Here is a 17,132-nt window from a genome sequence, read left to right on the forward strand (position 1 = left end):
GCGATTGGACAATTGTCCACTATTATTTTTTTCACAGACATCTGGATATTTCCAACAAGAGGTATAACGATACTGCTTGTAGTGTATTTCGAACCAGATATTTTACGAGTGGTAGATTTCAAGAAATTTCAGTGTTAACTATTTATTGCACTGTTTCTCGCACAATGCCTAAATGTGGGTTCCAGGGTTATGATTATTAGCCTTTATTAGGGCACGCAAAGAAAACGCAGCTTTATATCGTTAAACCCAGCTTTAGTATTGAAAGATAAATCAATGTCATAATTGACAACTAATTTAATCTATAACCTCAATTCAAAAAAAAAATAAATACAAAGACAGTAATGCTCTAATACTTAAATTATAATTATGAAATTTAAAATTATGAGAAAGAAAATAAAGTAAAATTTAGCACTTAATACTTATTCAATTGTACATCTGATAATACCTCGCATATACGTATATACTCAGTTCCCAATTTCAAATCAAATCAGTGATGGTGGTTATATAAACAATTTTACTAAATTGAATTTAAAATCTGTGATTATTTCTACATATTAATTCAAAAAAAAAAATAATCTATAAATTGCAACGAGCCGATAAATCAATACTTGAAGAAACCAAGCCAAAAAAAGAAAAGGGGCTACCTGAAATTCTGAGTCTCTCCGACTGGTAGCAGGGCCCACCTGACTGAATGGGGCTGCTTTGTTGGCAGCTATACGTTTGGGTCAAAAGAGGCAGCAGCAGATCGACCAATTAGGATGCTTCTAGAATGTCTAGCAGGTAGTGGAAGGCAATCGGTATTAGGTGTAGCCGATTGGGAGGAATGCAGGTTCCGGAGGTGATGATCCAAGCGACTTGATGTGGTAACACGTGGAGTAGCAAGTGAGGTGGAAGCAGTAACAATAAAAATGCAGCAAAAGCAGAAGCAGAGGATAAGCAGAAGGTACAGGAAGGCCTAAAAATGGGGACCACACATGAGGTTCGACATGGCTGTCAATTTTATGGCATTTTTGTGTGGGTAAGTAAGTTAAATTTTATAAAATTGCTCTCTAAAAAGTTGGATGCATTGATGTTCTTTTGAGTTAAACCGAAAAGCATGCAAATAAGAAATTAATTAGATGAAAAAAATAGGAAAATGACTTAGGCATGTAACATGTGCTAACTTACCGAAGATGGAATGTGGCCTTTTCTGGGGTTTATTTAACACAACAAAAACAAGGAGCCCTATAAACTCTTAGGCCTACTTAGAAAATCAGCAATTAAGCTATCCTAGCACATACTAGTAACTACAAAAAAATTAGGCTAAGATAGGGTCTACCTTTTCACATCCGCATTAAGCGAAACTATCTGTCATACTCTAGAACCAGATAAAGAATGAATCTATTAAAAATAGGATTGTCAGTTCCCTCCAAATTTTAAGGAATGCATTTATCTGTCAAGTACCTAGGTGTTGACATGCTGGGTTTAACTACTGGGTATTATCTGGTACCAACATTGGTTTAAGTAATTTGCAACTATGGAGCAATCTATATTTTGAGGCCATGGTTTAGCAACAATAATTTACAAAAAAAAACTGACAGACCAGATTGACATTAACATTCTTATCACTATTGATCCTTATGATTTGAACAAAATAAACAATTAGTTAATAAGTGCTCAGTATTCATTAAAATCTAAAATAGGCCAAATTGACCTGCAAGGTAAAATCAATGCAAAATCAATGGCAGTTCCCAATTCTATTCAATCAACAAAACAATGAAACAATATCCCATATTATTATTTACTTTCCTCATCCAATAATGGTTTTCCTTGCGTTTCAGATCGGGTATGTTAGGAGGGACCATCTTAACGGTATCATATCTGTGTAGTATGTATATTTATGTATGATTTTTAAATAAATTATTTTATGAAACTATGGTTGAGATTTACTTTATCTTGGTAAAAAAAAAATTAATAAATCAATTAATATATCTGTTGGAGATTAAACCTGTAACACACCCCTCCTTCCTGAAAAGGAAGTTTACCTGAAACTTGCAATGGAAATTCAATCCCTAATAAAGAAAAACTAATCTAACTAAATAACTAATAAAAGAAATCCTAACTTGAAAATACTTAATATAATACAACATTATAAGAACCCTCAAAATAACTACAAAGAAACGAATCTATTATAATAATTAATTTACGCTGACTTATAACTTAGATACTAACATTAGATTTGATCTTGAACGTTATTATCAGGTGGATGTGCCTTTAAATCTTTAGCATGCCAAACTCCACGACAGCGGCCTGTCAAGTCCGAAACTTCGTAGGACCATGGAGAGAGAATTTTGCTGATCTTGTAGGGCCCAAGATATTTAGGCGCGAACTTTGAAGTAAAGTTTTTGGCAGCATTAGAGATAACATAATTTCTCTGCCATACCTCCTGACCAAGTTGAAAACGCTCATCGCGATGCCGTAAGTTATAACGCCTACTACGTTGCTCGCAAGCCCTTTTCAGTCTTTTCTGAACATCGACAAATACCTTTTCCAATGTTTTCGATCGCAAAGTTGGATCGGAATCATTAGGGTTAGATGGAGAAATTAAAGTCGGGGTGGGACACAGAAATCGAAGTTCTCTACCAAAAATTACAAAGTTTGGGGTTAGACCCGTAACTTCGTGTCTTGCTGACCGGATTGCACAACCTGCCTTAGCCAAAATTAGATCCCACGTCCTATGATCCTCATCAACATAGCTTGAGATTATGGTTTTTAGAACACGGTGGACACGCTCTACAGGGTTAGCCTGCGGGTGGTAATTAGCAGTATAACGTATTTGGATACCATACTCTTGCATTTTATTTTGGAAAGCCCCACTACGAAACTGAGGTCCATTGTCGGCAATGAGTCTATCAGGGATTCCGTAAACCAAAAGTACATGGTCCTCGAGCCATTTTAATATACTGCTGGCGGTAGCCACTCGTAAAGGAAAGAAGAGAGGATACTTACTGAACAAATCATATACTGACAATACGAAGGAATACCCAGAACGAGAACGAGGCAAGGGACCCACAAGGTCTACACTGAGGATTTGCCAAGGTCTAGTCAGGGTTGGTTGTGGACTAAGAAGGTGGCCAGAAGAGACTTTTTGAAGAGGTTTAGTCCTTAAGCAAGTGTGACATCGGGCAATATACCTAGCTACGTCACACTTCATATTTGGCCAGTAATATTTCTGTGAAATACGGGAAAGAGTCTTAAACACTCCAAGATGACCACAGGTGGGAGGATCGTGATGTGCCTTTATGACATCAGATCGTTGATTTCGTGGTACAATCTGCAACCAAGCATCGTCAGGATTATCTAAAGCGGGGTATTTTGACTTAGTGCGCTTATAGAGCTTATTATTAGAAATCCACCATAGTGGGTACTTAGATGGTTGCTCTTTAACGCGTTTTAGCATGCGGGAATACCACTTGTCGATCAGGAAAGAAGAATCGTTCGTTGACATGTCATTCAGAGGTGCTACCTCATCTACCACTGGTACTGAACGAGATAATGCATCGGGGACGATGTTGTCTTTACCCTTACGATGAACTATGTCAAAATCGTACTGTTGTAGCCTTACAGCCCATCGAGCAATGCGACCAACAGGATCTTTGATTGAATTAAGCCACTTCAGACTATAGTGGTCAGTTACCACTGTAAAATGGCTACCTTCCACATATGGTCTGAGTTTTTCGATGGCGAAAATGACAGCCAAACATTCCTTTTCTGTTGTGCTATACCGACGCTCGTTTTTGGTAAGAGACCTACTTAGGAAACAAATAGCGTGCTCTTCGTCACCTTGAACCTGATAAAGGACAGCTCCAAGTCCAAAATCGGAAGCGTCACATTGGATAATAAAAGGAAGATCAAAATCTGGACATGATAAAACCGGTGCGCTGACCAGTTTCTCTTTAATAGTATTAAAAGCATTTTCACATTCAGGACTCCATACAAACTTTACGTTCTTCATGGTCAATGCGGTCAAGGGAGATACTATCGTGGAAAAATTAGGGACAAACCTCCGATACCAAGATGCGAGTCCAACAATTCTTCTAATATCAGTAACAGTCTTGGGGGTTGGTATACGCAGAATAGCCTCAATCTTATCGGGGTCCACTAGTAGACCGGAAGAATTAACAATGTACCCCAAATATTTTAACTCGGGTTTACAAAAGGTACACTTCTCTCTGTTAAGAGTTAGACCTGCCTTAACGATCCTCTGTATGACCTCACGTAAAACACGAATATGTTCCTCGAACGACGGGGTGGAAATGATTACGTCGTCAAGATAGACGAAGACGTATGGCTCCAAGTCAACACCAATAACAGAATCGATCAGTCTTTGCCACACTGCAGGGGCATTAGTCAACCCAAAGGGCATACGGGTAAATTGGAAAAGTCCTCTAGTAGGGACTGTAAATGCAGTAAGAGGGCGAGATTCTGGTGCAATAGGTATTTGCCAATACGCGGACTTAATATCCAACGTACTAAGGAACTTGGCATCTCTTAATTTATCTAAAGTGGCAGAAACAAAAGGTATGGGATAACTGTCTTTGATGGTCACACGATTTAAAACGCGATAATCGACACAAAAACGCCATTCGCCAGTTTTTTTCTTAACCATTACTATTGGAGATGACCAGGGTGAAATAGATGGTTCCACAATACCATTGGCAATCATTTGTTCCAATTCAGTATTGACATCCTTTTGAAGGGCACGGGAAAGAGGATAATAGCGCTGTTTGATAGGTGCTGAATTTGTCCTGATTTCTAGCTTGACCAAATTAGTACAACCCAATGTTGAACTCATGTTGGAAAAGACATCCTCGATAAGTCGGTCGAGAGTTTCTTTTTGTGTTGGAGTCAGAGTATCAACGGATTGAATTGCGGCAGTTTCGTGACAGTAGTATGGAGCAACATCTTTGAAATGCCATTCCCCAGTGTTAAGGTCAGGTATGATCCCCATACGAGTCCAAAAATCAATACCTAAGATCAAGGAATGGGGTAGGGAGGGAACAACCAAAACATCCATAAGGACTACGCGAGTGCGAAGCCTCATAGGTAAGGTCACAATTCCTTTTATTGAACATTGTTGTCCATTGGCTACAGTGCACTCAGTGGCCCCAGATTGTTTAAGGTTGCAATAAGTAGACAAAACAGACCATCCGGCAGAACCAATAATAGTTCGAGATGCTCCACTATCAAGTAAACCTAATAGTGATTTTCCAAAAATGTCTATGTGCAGATAAGGACGCTCATCACCTTTGGCATGTGCCAAGACGAAATCAAGGACGGCAGAAGTACGAACATGTTTGGATAGACTAATAGCCGATTGCGATTCAAAAGATAGGCAAGAGGGACGGCCTATGCTCTTGCCGATGCCTCGTTTTTTGAGCATGTTGGACAAGTCTTTGCACTAACGTCTCTCTTTCCGCATCGGAAACAAAAGAACGTTTTGGGCTTAGAACATTTACGAAAACGATGTCCGCTGTCACCGCAATTCCAGCAGGTTACAACAGAAGAAACTGCATCTATAGAAGTTGAATAAGCCGAATGATTATTAGGAATAATCGGCTTAACATCACTAGGCTCTGAATAAGACTCAATCGACGCTACGTGATGACTGGGTTTTCTGTAGGCAAGTTCAGGTTCTAATAGCTGTCTAATGTTTGTGGGGGGTGGGACAAATCTCTGCACTCTGGCTTCGGTCTCTTCAATTGCTCGACTTAACCTAGTCAACTCGTGAAGATCATGGATTTCATGGGTAGCAAGCCTACTTTGAATATAAGGAAGTAAATTTCGACGAATAAGATTAAGTTTGACTGATTCGGAGGGACTTTCTGAAAGTTTTCGAAATAGACTCTCCATTGCGACAATAAACGTAAGGACGCGTTCTTGTGATCCTTGGGTGCGCCTACGTATTTCATCCCACAAACCATATTCATAGTCATAAGGCCGAAAGGAATCTTTCAATTTAGTTACTAAATCATCCCAACTGGCAAATTTATTGGTACGATACCAAAGAAGGGCATCGCCAGTAAACAACTCTGGTGCAGACCGGAGTAACTGCTCCTTAAGTACACCTCGAGATAAACGTATTTCCTCAACTCTCTCTAGAAAGTCGTTAACACTAGTCTGTCCATTAAACTTAATATTCCATCGAAACACATCATGTGTATGGTATGAGGGATGCGATAGTTGTCTCGGCTCACGCCCGTAAGTTCGATTCGATGTGTCCGTCGGAGAAAAATTTACTTCTTCCAAATGACGAACTAAGTCGTTGATTGGTATGGACTGGGACAAGTTGTCTCTATGAGCAGTGGAGTTTGCTGGAGGAGATGCATGAACCACGGGGGGTCCAAAACGAACCTGTGATTGACGACTCATTGATTGAGACTCATTTGCTGAACTCACTGGATAACAGTTAATTTGACTTACAGGAGGTTGTGATATAGGATTCGAAGATATTGAGGACTTTGCATTAAGTTCATTTCCGGAAGACTGAAAGACTCTGGATCCGTCGCGCTGCATGAAACGACCATAGGAAGGTCTTGACTCAGATGTACTTGACGTTCTCTGCTGAGGATTAAAATAAGGACAACTGCTTTGAGCAAGCTCCAATAAATCCTGGAGTGGAAGTCTAGACTGTTGTGTCAAAGACGGATTGGAAGTAGTCCCATAGGGTACTGCATCGCTATGAGATTCAATCTGAGGCAACTCCCTATTAATAGCTGAATGTGCAAAGGACGTAGAAGTACCAGACTGGAAATTATTCAAATTGTTCGACTGCTCTGCAACCTCGCATTGTGAAGTCGATGCGGCAGCAACATTGGAATTAACACGTTCCGCTTCAAGTTCTTCAACAGGTGTAGATTCCTCATCACTCAAAACAATTAAGTCATTTGAAACTACTAAGTTGTCTCCTGTATTTAAGGATTCATGGGATTCGTGAGATGGAGTGGCTCCTGTTACGGTAATGGCTGGTGGTTTGTTGGCATAAGAGCAAGAAGGCATGATACCTTGAGAAGCAAGATTAAGATCACCAAAAAGTTTAGTGCATGAACTTACAATCTCATTTTTTAAAACCGACTCTACTTCTGACACAACATGGACTCGATTGATACGCTGGTACAAATGCAACAAGAGGGTATTAATCCGTTTGGATTCTCCATCACAATAATCCTTTCCGAGAGTCTTAATATCCCGTTCAATAGATATTAATTTACTGCGACAAAGGCAAAGCTCACTATCTGTGTCGAAGGCAGTGGAACTAGGAGGATCAATGTGTTTCTCTCGTTCCAACCGCAAGGACTCACGAAGACTGGTCCGTTTTTGAGCGAAAGAACCGGTTAATGGGAGACCTCGAATGTGTAACTCATATTTTAGTTCCTCACCACCTAGATAATTAACATCCATTTCAAATGTCAAAATAGAGGGACAAAAAATATATATATATTTATAGATATATTATATATAATTTAATAACGTTAATTAAATAAATAATCTAAAAAAAAAATTAAAAGGAAAATATGATTAAGTATCCAAAGGACACCCCCACCCTTTCCTAAGAAAAAAAAATTTAAAAAAAAAAGGAATCAAAGTCCAACAGCAAATACACTACGTATAAGAGCAGTTAAGACTATAGTTATATTTATCATTCAGACCTACTAATAAGAAGTAAGAATAGTCAGGTACTTCAAAAAAAATAAATAAATAAATTAAAAAAAAAACAAAAGAAGTCTTAAAAATCAATCAAAGGTAATACCAGTAAATAAGCTTATTATACACACTTACTACAGTACCGCGCATGAACAGATTTAAAAAAAAATCAAAGAAAAAAAATATTAAAAAAAAAAACAAAATATTTAAAAACTTTTCGATTATGTTAATCACTCATAATTACTTCAACAAATAGATGTTCGCATTAAAAAAATTACATAATCAAAGTTCCAACAATTTATCTAAAGCAAATCAAACTATAATAAAAGAAAATGAAAAAGAAAATATATATCTCTATGATACTTTACAAAGTACTACTTCTTCTCGATAATACCTCTATTCAAGAATTCTTAAAAAAATGTTTTTCCTTTTCTTCCCTTTTCTTTTTTTTTTCTTTCCCTTTCTTTTTTCACCCTCACACCACCCTGCAATCCTATAACACTTGAATCATTTATCCTTCCCTACAACACCTGAAGATATTTCCTTGGTTTTTGGTAATTGGTCACCAACCTAAATAAAATTTGATAATTCTCTTTTTTTTTTTTAAATGAGAAGAAACACTGAACTGATGAAAACGTCAAAAAAAATAAGAATGGTAAAGTCAACCTTCTAAAACAACTAATCAAAATTAACTGCTAATGCCTAATATAATCAAAAGTTACTAGAAAAAAAAAAAATTGGTAAAGCATGAACTGACACGTTGGGCGCCAAATTTATTGCACTGTTTCTCGCACAATGCCTAAATGTGGGTTCCAGGGTTATGATTATTAGCCTTTATTAGGGCACGCAAAGAAAACGCAGCTTTATATCGTTAAACCCAGCTTTAGTATTGAAAGATAAATCAATGTCATAATTGACAACTAATTTAATCTATAACCTCAATTCAAAAAAAAAATAAATACAAAGACAGTAATGCTCTAATACTTAAATTATAATTATGAAATTTAAAATTATGAGAAAGAAAATAAAGTAAAATTTAGCACTTAATACTTATTCAATTGTACATCTGATAATACCTCGCATATACGTATATACTCAGTTCCCAATTTCAAATCAAATCAGTGATGGTGGTTATATAAACAATTTTACTAAATTGAATTTAAAATCTGTGATTATTTCTACATATTAATTCAAAAAAAAAAATAATCTATAAATTGCAACGAGCCGATAAATCAATACTTGAAGAAACCAAGCCAAAAAAAGAAAAGGGGCTACCTGAAATTCTGAGTCTCTCCGACTGGTAGCAGGGCCCACCTGACTGAATGGGGCTGCTTTGTTGGCAGCTATACGTTTGGGTCAAAAGAGGCAGCAGCAGATCGACCAATTAGGATGCTTCTAGAATGTCTAGCAGGTAGTGGAAGGCAATCGGTATTAGGTGTAGCCGATTGGGAGGAATGCAGGTTCCGGAGGTGATGATCCAAGCGACTTGATGTGGTAACACGTGGAGTAGCAAGTGAGGTGGAAGTAGTAACAATAAAAATGCAGCAAAAGCAGAAGCAGAGGATAAGCAGAAGGTACAGGAAGGCCTAAAAATGGGGACCACACATGAGGTTCGACATGGCTGTCAATTTTATGGCATTTTTGTGTGGGTAAGTAAGTTAAATTTTATAAAATTGCTCTCTAAAAAGTTGGATGCATTGATGTTCTTTTGAGTTAAACCGAAAAGCATGCAAATAAGAAATTAATTAGATGAAAAAAATAGGAAAATGACTTAGGCATGTAACATGTGCTAACTTACCGAAGATGGAATGTGGCCTTTTCTGGGGTTTATTTAACACAACAAAAACAAGGAGCCCTATAAACTCTTAGGCCTACTTAGAAAATCAGCAATTAAGCTATCCTAGCACATACTAGTAACTACAAAAAAATTAGGCTAAGATAGGGTCTACCTTTTCACATCTGCATTAAGCGAAACTATCTGTCATACTCTAGAACCAGATAAAGAATGAATCTATTAAAAATAGGATTGTCAGTTCCCTCCAAATTTTAAGGAATGCATTTATCTGTCAAGTACCTAGGTGTTGACATGCTGGGTTTAACTACTGGGTATTATCTGGTACCAACATTGGTTTAAGTAATTTGCAACTATGGAGCAATCTATATTTTGAGGCCATGGTTTAGCAACAATAATTTACAAAAAAAAAACTGACAGACCAGATTGACATTAACATTCTTATCACTATTGATCCTTATGATTTGAACAAAATAAACAATTAGTTAATAAGTGCTCAGTATTCATTAAAATCTAAAATAGGCCAAATTGACCTGCAAGGTAAAATCAATGCAAAATCAATGGCAGTTCCCAATTCTATTCAATCAACAAAACAATGAAACAATATCCCATATTATTATTTACTTTCCTCATCCAATAATGGTTTTCCTTGCGTTTCAGATCGGGTATGTTAGGAGGGACCATCTTAACGGTATCATACCTGTGTAGTATGTATATTTATGTATGATTTTTAAATAAATTATTTTATGAAACTATGGTTGAGATTTACTTTATCTTGGTAAAAAAAAAATTAATAAATCAATTAATATATCTGTTGGAGATTAAACCTGTAACATATTGTATTAATATGGATTCGTAACTTCAAGGATCATTCAAGCATGAAAAATGTTGAGTTCCATCGAGTTATAACGTCCTGTTTAAGTGTTAACTGATGTTCGTCACTTTCTTTTTTTTTTATGCCTTTCGTAATGCATCACATGCTGTGACGCTTTGCTTGAACCATGTTACTATATCTTTTACTTTTTTGATAATTTCGCATAATTCAGCACTCTGTTCAATTGCTTTTGTAACTACTAAATATAATATATATACAAAATAAATGATGTTTCTTTGTTTACCGAAAGCACAAGCACAACACAAGTATTTTTTTCATCTGGTATGTTCCATTTTCGACACAACCTCTTTAAAATTTTCGCAATATATTCAGACGTATGACTTCATTTAACTCATATATTCCCAAGGTTGATTCTAAAATGTTATTCCCTTTAAGAAAATGTAACGTAACATCAAGGAAACTTTTAGATTTCATAGTTTCCGTCCAAATATCTGTTTTAATAGTGAAATTTTCCGCTCTCCAATTTTTTCTCGAAAGATACTCGTGATTGCATGTATGTATTTTTCACCAAGTAGATTGCCAATATTTTTTCGTGATGGTATCTGGTATTGTGGGCTAATTGTGCGCTAAGCTGCACAAATCCTTCATTTTCAACTATATTAATGGGCTGATAGTCACGCCATATCATGAACAAAAGGGACTTTGTTATTTTCAAACGTCTTCTGCCACATTAAAACATCAAAATATCTATCGATCCTTTGGCATCGATGTCAAAATATCGACCATCGATAGGAAAACATCGATGTTTCAAAAACATCAATGAACATCGCCCAACACTAGTTCAGTAGATTACTATATGCGGTGCAGTCTATTTCGCTTTTTATAAAATTTATTACATTATGCGGGTAAACGGCGGGAGTAACTATGACTCTCTTAACAGGAGACACATGGATCTCCCGGGCCTGAAGAGGGCAGGTCCTGACCTCGTGACGTTTACCCCTAAAACTGGCTGTAGCCACCCAATCCCGGTACTGGGCAACGGGCGTTACAGTCAGAGTATATACGAGGCAGAGGAGATGCGCACACGCACAGCCTCCTCGATCTGTGACCAGTCAGTGGTGGAGCGTCTACATAGAAAACTCTGGCCAAAACTGGTCTTACGGGGAGGAGAGAGTCCCACCAGTCGGCTCTGAAGCCCTCCTCAAATGGTGTCGGATTCGTAGGGGCAGGGGTACTGGATAAGCGGAGCCAGTTGGACTCTGGTGGTCCGCTCTGCGAAGCATGAGCCTTAATGGGGGGTCTGGTGTCGGGTCCCGACACTGGACGTGGTCCCGGCCTCCAGCGAACAGTCGGATCTCCCGTTAACGGCGACTTTCAGTCCGCCTCGGGAGCCGGCGCCAAAAGCTCGATTGGGGGTTCCCTACTAGGGGGAAGATCTCGTCAGACATGGAGTTTGCTGGCCACGAACGCGAGTCCTACAGATAATTAAGCGTTTTCCATAGCCGGTCGCACGGGAGACCGCATTCCGGGCGATGTAAGAGGGAAACCTTCCGGGGAAAAACGACGATTCCATTTGTTTCGGAAGTTCACGTCCGACACCCGGTTTTGAACGATGCCTGGATGTTCTATCGTAGGTTTGACCGGTGGACGGGTCAGTAGGTCATACGCCCGTTCAAAGCACCTTGTAGCTTTAAAAATGAGTTATGAAAAAGAACAAAACAAGTATATTAAATTATGGCAGGTAAGTTTCTTATTGGTTATTTACGGTAAGGATTCACGTATTTTATTATGTTTAAAGACATAATACGACATTGTAATTACATATACGTTTATATATAGGATTGACCATCAAAAGCCGCAACTTGAGCCGCCTTCTATAATGTTAATATTATTACTACGAATGGACTCTATGTCAGTAAATAAAAAAATGTATGGTTTCAAGAGATTTTATCTGATGAAGAAGAGGATCCTTTTGCAGACATCTCTGACGAACATATTACTAGTACTGATGAGAATTCAAGTGATTCAGAAGATACCTTGGACTGTCTAAGACGGGAGCAGGTATTTTCCCAAATTCCTGAGAAACGACAAAAGTACCATACCTTAGATGATTCGAACATTCCTTGTACGTCAAAAAATCCCAGCACACCGCCACCACCACCAGATGACAATATTGTTGATCTTGAGATAGAAATTATTGAAGAGGTTATCAGAAAATATAGCGCAAATTTCGATGCAGGTGATTCATTATATACACTTACAGATCTTGCATGGCATCAGGTAACTGGTACAAACCTAAAAATATTTACTTTTTCGACTCCTAAATCAGGAATTTGCCCGGAAATGTATGAAAAATATTATGATAAATCTCCAATTGATTTCTACAGCCTTCTCCTAAACGAACATATCCTCAATTTAATGGTTTTGGAACCAATAGATATGCCTTTCAATGTAAGGTCAAACAGAATTCACCAGTGGCGTGACACAAATGTGAATGAAATGAAGCAATTTATTGGAATTTTATTCTGGATGGGTCTATGTCAATTTCCGTATCGAATCTTACTGGCCGACCGATCTTATATATAATAATAAGATTAAATATTTAATGGCACGAAATCGTTTTTAACACATATTTATTTTTTATTTAGTATGTTTTAGGTTATTGATTTTTGATTAAAAATAAAAAGTAAAAATAGATTTAACCTATTCTAAAAAAAAAATATTTCCTTTAAATTTAAAAAAATTATTAACATTTTTATTATTGATACCGTTTCTAAAAAATTTGGAGTGGCAACACTTCAAGGAAAAGTTCAGTGATGCCCGAAATGTCATCTTGTCAAACGGCTTTGTGAAGTTCTTGATTTTTCTTTATTTTTTGATTGGAAAAGCAAAAAGGTCTTATTTAAGTCTTTTTGTAAACTGTTACAATAGTGAAAACTGGAAAAAAGGCGTATTTCCCGTCCAAGTCCCATTGACTACTTAGGTAACATCCGAGGTATTCATAGTGATCCATTCATGCTATTATTTCTTGGCCAATGGACAATTGTACATGTCCAATATTTTGCTTGCTGACTACCAAAAATTTGGAATTTGTTAAATTTATTGTTAAGCCACTGGCATTACTAGCCTGGTTAATTCTTGTTAATAACTATTGCACATTTTTCAGATATTAAATAGGTCAATGGCATATCGAAGCCATATCTTTACTTTGGATTAGAACCAGTCCATGTATATGTTGGCCACCACTGTAGATAAGGATGTACCCATTGAAAGTCCGTCGTCTGGGCGTAAGACCTATCTTTGAATTGAAAGTACTAGTTATGCATACAAACTTTCAAAAGGTCCGTCACTGCCTGCAGTAGAAATCAAGTGCATTCTGCCAGTGTTGAGTTTTTCATTGATGATGTTAAAGTATTATCCGATGACCACATTTGTATAAAGACTCTCAACATCAAAGCTCACTAGCTTATTGTTGGGTCTAACGTTTGTGACCTAAAGGAGTTCTACGAAATGAGCTTCGTACAAGGGAGTCCGTGTTGTCTCAACATAAACTTTAAGTTCCAATGTTGACGAATCGCTGGACCTGGTGATAGGTCGCAAAGGCATCTCTTCTTAGGGTATTTTAGGAGGACCGTAGAAATGTGCTAGCTTGTTATAATGTGGAGAGAGTTTAGTGATAGAAGATCTTGGGATTTAAATTTCTGTGTGTGAAGCTAGCGTCCGATCTATATCCAGCAACCAAAATCGAGAACGCACCATGCGTCGGTTGCCAGCAACATCGTATTTATAGTCCGCGCTCGCTGTTATTTAATCAATATAATGCCCGTATCTCCTAAAATTCCCAAGGTATTTTAATAATTTTTTGTCCAGATATTAACAATAAATACCTAAATTGAATTGTGGTGGTCCCAAACCTTTACAAACTAAGGTTTTGTTGTGAAAATTAATTAGTAAGTCAAATGTTAAAGAAATGAAAGTCTCGAACTCCTAAAGGATTTAGATAAAACTGTTTTTTATAAAAGATAATAAATATCTAAACCGATTTTAGATGATTTAGATTGATGCTAACCTCTACAAACGAATTTTTTTGGTAAAAAATTAATGTTATAAATGATAAACGGCTATAAGTCCCAAAAGATTTGGATAAAACTTTTTAATGCAATAAATAATAAAAATTTAAACCGATTTCAGATGGTTGCAAGTCAATCAATTTAACATTTGACTTTTTAATTAATTTTCACAACGAAACCTTAGTTTGTGGGGTACAACCATAATTTGATTTAAGTATTCATTGTTACTATCTGGCTAAAAAAAATTGAAGAGTACACGGGAAAAAAGGGGAAATGTCAATTTTTTTGATTTTTGAGCTTAGCATCGCTGCACGTACTTTTCAATGCGAAAATCTTTTTTAGCACCTTCGTTGCAATAAAGAGGATGGTTAAGATTTTATAGCGATTTTAAAATATGACATACACGGGAAAAAGAGGAAATGTCAATGCAAAACAGCAAAAAAAGGCAGAATCTCAAGTTGACAACACTGTGAAATCATACGATATATAGCCTGTTAGTCTTAGTGTTATTGTTTTCTTTTCTCGTTGTTAGTTTGCGTGGTTTTAAACAATTAAGATATATTATTTGGTTACAAATTATCGAAATAATAGAAGTAACAGCCCTGGATAGTGAAATGGGTAATAAAAATGCTAAGAAACCAAAAATAACTGGTAGAATGAGGGACGTTAACAAGAAGGTTCTTACATCAACTCATGAAGGTGGATTGTAAGTGTGTGCGATTAAAATGTTTTCATTTTTTTTACGGAACGAGACAAAAATAGTCTAATAACAAACTATAATAACATGTCAATTAATGAACAAAACAGTTATGTTTGTGCACGTCATTTTATTTTCTAATAATTATATGTCATATATTTTTACCTATTCAAGCCGATCTTTTTACAAGTAAATACCGATATATCTCATAATATTATATCAAAGAAGAACCTTCATCATGAACATAGAATAGGGGATTAGAGAAATAAACCTAAGTAAAAACTTAAATATGAAGTGCGTGTAAAATACAAGATTCTTTATATTTTTGAATATAAATATTTTTGGCTATAATGAATAAAACATTCACATTTTTTACATGGTTTTATTAACAGGACTGATTTTATGTTTTTTTTTATTGTCTTAGCAGAAATATGTACAAATACCTTTAGTCTAATAAAGTACGTTAAAAAAACGCTCATAAGGGATAATATTGTTTATATTTAAAGCATAATCTATTATTCAAAAATATTTATCATGTAAATAATTTTTGTCGGCGTCACTGGAAAAGATTCCTTGTGTCGGTCGCATCAACAATACGATCGAGCGCTGTTACGATGTTATTGCCCTTTTCTCCAATATACGTTATCTATATTAATTTAACTTTGAATATTAACTTCTTTATAGAGTATCCATATTTTCATTTAAAAAAAATCAAAATTTTCATATTTTATTGAAGGGGCACAGTAGTATTGCTTTGTGCCACTCAAAATAAATGAAAAATAAAGTTTATTTTTGTTTCTTATACGTAAGTATTTAGCATCACTGCGTCAGAGATGTTGCAAGCAAACAAACTGCCATGGATCCACGGCAATGCAAATTCTAGCCTTTAAAGGTTCTAAGCAGGCAACCTGTCCTCTTAATGAAAGAAAGCATGACTTCTCAGTCGACGTTTATGCTTTCCTTACATGGCGATCCAAATGTTAGCGACCAACATGGCAATTCATACTTTGTTATGAGTATAGGTATTCCTAGGTATTCCAATTTACGTTTTTTTATAATAGTAGTAACTTCGCATTCTTTTTTAACTCTACGTATGACTTCAACGTATGACTATCGATCTAGGGGATTCTTAGGATATTTTTGTTACACCATATCTCGAACGCTTCTAATTTTTTCGTAGCTACTTCCGAGAGCGTCCAAACATCCGCTCCGTATAACAGAACTCAAAAAAATTATACCATTGTAGCACGAAGAGTTTTCAGCGGCAGGTCATGGTTTTTGAAAAGGGTGCCCATTTTTGTATATGTTCCTCTGGTTGTCTTATTTCCAAGGAGTGATCTCATTGATTCTTTATATTCATGCTAAGACATGTGTAGCTTTTAATTTTTTTCAATTTGCTGTTGGGTGATACCAAGCTGTGTAATTAAAACTAGACGTTTACCTATGAACGTATATTTTATCTTATTTGTGTTTGAGTCTAATCTGTACTATTGGCTACTTTCAGTTAAACGTGTCATCAGTGCTTATAAACCTTTTAGACTGTCTACGAATATCACTGCATATCTGATGTTGTTCTAACGTTGGCTGTTAATATCTTTATTACATTTTTTTAAGGCTTATTCGGATTTAACATTAAACAACCTCGGGAATAGTACACATCCTTGCCTTAATCCACGCTCTATTGAAATTGCTTCTGTAATCTGGCTGTCTGCATCTACGGAAGTAATATAAGGTCGTCGATTTAAGAATAGTACTAGAATTAAGATTAAGTTAAAAAGTTTAAAATTAAAACAGTTAGAGCCAAGTAAAATAAAAATAAAAGACACACCACTTAACACTAACTACACCAGCAGACACAGACTTATCAAACTAGGTATATATTTAAAAAAAAAAACCAGCTTACAATATGGATATTTAAAACCAAACAGATTAAGCTTATATGAGTTATGTATTCACCCACTGAATAAAAAGGGTGCTGAACAAAAAACGTTCTTGCTACTGGCTTGAACTGCCTGTACCCCTCTATCTTATTAATTTCATCGGGTAATGTATTGT

At 36.3% G+C, this 17,132-nt stretch overlaps 1 protein-coding gene across 3 annotated transcripts in view; it reads left to right on the forward strand.

Moving 5' to 3' along the window:
• LOC126744737 (oxytocin receptor-like) overlaps positions 1 to 17,132 on the forward strand; it is a 504,438-nt gene that overhangs the window by 370,181 nt on the left and 117,125 nt on the right. The gene's annotated exons all lie outside the window — the stretch shown is intronic.

Source organism: Anthonomus grandis, chromosome 14 (assembly GCF_022605725.1).
Source record: "Anthonomus grandis grandis chromosome 14, icAntGran1.3, whole genome shotgun sequence".
NCBI classification, from domain to species: Eukaryota; Metazoa; Arthropoda; class Insecta; order Coleoptera; family Curculionidae; genus Anthonomus; species Anthonomus grandis.